At 41.4% G+C, this 2,940-nt stretch overlaps 1 non-coding gene across 1 annotated transcript; it reads left to right on the top strand.

The window, feature by feature from the left end:
* The first annotated feature begins 1,210 nt into the window (after window positions 1-1,210).
* Window positions 1,211-1,313, top strand: LOC143647426 (U6 spliceosomal RNA). Its single transcript, XR_013158053.1, has one exon. It is a non-coding gene; the product is annotated as a U6 spliceosomal RNA (small nuclear RNA).
* Window positions 1,314-2,940: the final 1,627 nt, after the last annotated feature.

Genomic DNA, 2,940 nt, shown 5'->3' with positions numbered 1-2,940 from the left:
AGATGAGGTTCATTGGCTCATGTCCACAGCAACAGAACTAGGCATCTTCACCTGGCCAAGTTGACAACTGAATCTAACTACCACAATATTCTTCCTTTCACTTATTCAGCTGAGGCATGAAGCTGTATCCTAGACATGGAATTCTTAGGAAACCAGCAGATAGGAATCCCAACTTGTCCCTGACCACGTGAGGAACAATTTGCATTGGGTTGATTCCCATTTAATTCACCCATCCCCTCTCCCAGACATATACATTTTATCACTAATCATTAAACAATCACTGGAGTTTCTGAGCAGCTCATCCCATCCTTGTCAGGAGTCCCTGCTCTCAGAACTGTTGCCTTCTAGCTTGGGCAAGTTGTAGTCATTCATTCAGCAAACATTTATTGAGTATCTTCTCGCTGGTGAACGAGATAGACAGGTCTGTGCCCTTATGGGGCTCAGTCTAGTGGAAAAGACGAATATTAAATATATTGATTATCTCCTTGTGATGAATGTAGTGAAGACAACCAAAGAGTTACTATGGTAGAGAATAATGAGAAGGGTGTTTGAAAGGACCTCTCCAAGGAGGAGTGTCTTTAAATACTGAAACCTGACGAATGAGCCAGCCAGGCAGAGGGCTGGGGAAAGTGCAGTCCTGGTGCAGGGACCAGCAAGCAAAGAGCAGACAAAGTCTGGAAACCGTCAGAAGTCCAGGGCGACATGGAATAAGGGAGCTGAGTAGTACGAGAGGAGGTTAGAGAGGGAGGCAAAGGCAGCTTGAGCCCCCATCTCATGCCATGGGCTAAGCTAGACAGTTAGATTTTATTATAAGTGTAAAAGGAAAGCCTTTTAAGTGGCTTCTCATCAGAGTGTTCTCCCACGGGAAGCCAATTTATATTTTCAAAAGATCGTTCTGACTGTGGAATGCAGAATAGATTGGAAGGGGCAGAGTGAAAACATGGACACCCGTTGGGAAGCTATTGCAGTTGTACAGGTGAGAGATGATAGTGGCTTAGGCTGAAGGGGTGGCCCCAGGGATGGAGATAAATGAGTGAATGGATGATATATTCTGGAGATATTACTGCAAGGTCTGCTGATGGGCCGAGCATATGGACAAATCAGTCTTTCCTAGGCCCTCTGAATGAAAGACTAATCAGTCTTCTGTGACCTTCTACCAAAGCCGAGGTGGAAGTAGAAGGTACAAATTCGGAACAGGATCAAAGACTGAGCGCTCGCTTAGTGCATATACTAAAATTGGAATGATACAGAGAAGATTAGCATGGCCCCTGCACAAGGATGACAAGTAAATTCGCGAAGGATGGAAATGTCTTGCTAATGGGTGGTGGTGATGGCAACACAACATTTTGCACAGAAGACAGCACTGAAATATAAATTTATATTTAATCTGGATGTAATTAAAAGGGGGAATGTTAGATTGGATTTTTGGTAATAGAATAAAAATTACAAACAAAAATCCTTGGAGCTACACTGCACAGTAAACCCTAAGTTGTACCATAGACTAAAGTTAGTAGTACAATTACAAAGATATGTTATCATCAATTGTAACAAATGCCCCCCACACGTGTAAGGTGTTAAGAATAGGGTGGTATGTGGGAATCCTTTATTTTATGTCTGATTGTTCTGTAAACCCACAATTTCTCTAATAAAGAAAAAAAAAATCAAAGACCTGAAACTAACTGAATTCAAGGTACCTGGAGTCGAAAAGAAAATACAAAATCTAAGATATCTATGCCACTGATAAAACTAGGAATTGCCACATAAACAGAAGAAAGGCAAAACTAGGCATAAGAATTATTTTTAATGAGATTGAATTAAATTATAAATTATGTTTCTTAATAGCAATATCAAGTATTTAGGATTAAAACTAATAAAAACAGGTATAATGTTTCTATAGAGCAAACGATAAAACTGTATTGAGGGGTTAAAGTAATTCATAACATAGGGTTAGGGAAGACAGTGTCTATATTTTAGAACCACACATACTCTTTGAGACCAGTGGAAGAAAGATTTATTTGATCTGGAACTGAAATTTTCTGTAGTCTATAATCTAATTCAACCTCTGTATAGCTCATTTGAACAACTGAAACACAGGAAGCACAGAACAAGAAAGAGTTCTTTTCATCCTGTATAGATTATTGTAATGCCTGGAAACATCCTAGAGTATATTAAGCAGAAAATCAAAAAGTTCCCTGAGAGAGAGGAGGAAGACTATGGAACTATTAAACCTTACTATCAGGAATCCCCTGATACGGTGTCAAACTTTAGAGATACCCAAATCAATTGTATAACTAAATCAATCATGAGGGTTACTCTTGTGAAGCTTATGTAGGTAGCAGAAAAGCTTAGACTACCTATAGGCATGCCTAAGTGTTACTTCTGGAGGACCTCTGTTGTTGCTCAGATGTGGCCTCAGTCTCCCTAAGCTCAACTCTGCAAGTGAAATCATTGCCCTCCCCCACTACGTGGGACATGACATCCAGGGGTGAAAGTCTCCCTGGCGACGTGGGAGAGGACTCCCAGGGATGAATCCAGACCTGGCACCATGGGATCAACAATTCCATCCTGACGGAAAGGGGGAAAAGAAGTGTAATTAATAAAGTATCAGTGGCAGAGAAAGTTCAGAGTCACGAGGCTACTCTGGAGGTTGCTCTTATGCAAGCTTCAGGTAGACCTTGCTACCTATCATAACCTGCCAACCCCCAACCAGGACCATTCCAGCCAATCCCAGAGAACACCTAGGGCAATATATAAGATTCCACAAGGGTTCGATGCACTAGAGTAACTTTCCAGAAACCTGCAACCTCCAGATGAGTCCCTGGTCCAGATAAGTCCTGAAACCTAGCCCAGCCTCTCCAGAACATCAGATAGTTCCATCTCCCTACCCCATATTAGTGACAGACCTTTCCAATATCAAAAATTTAGAATTGCCATAGCCGA

The sequence above is a fragment of the Tamandua tetradactyla genome, chromosome 9, assembly GCF_023851605.1.
Source record: "Tamandua tetradactyla isolate mTamTet1 chromosome 9, mTamTet1.pri, whole genome shotgun sequence".
Classification (NCBI taxonomy): Eukaryota; Metazoa; Chordata; class Mammalia; order Pilosa; family Myrmecophagidae; genus Tamandua; species Tamandua tetradactyla.
Note: the sequence above shows the minus strand (reverse complement) of the source record. Positions and strands in the feature narration are given on the sequence as shown.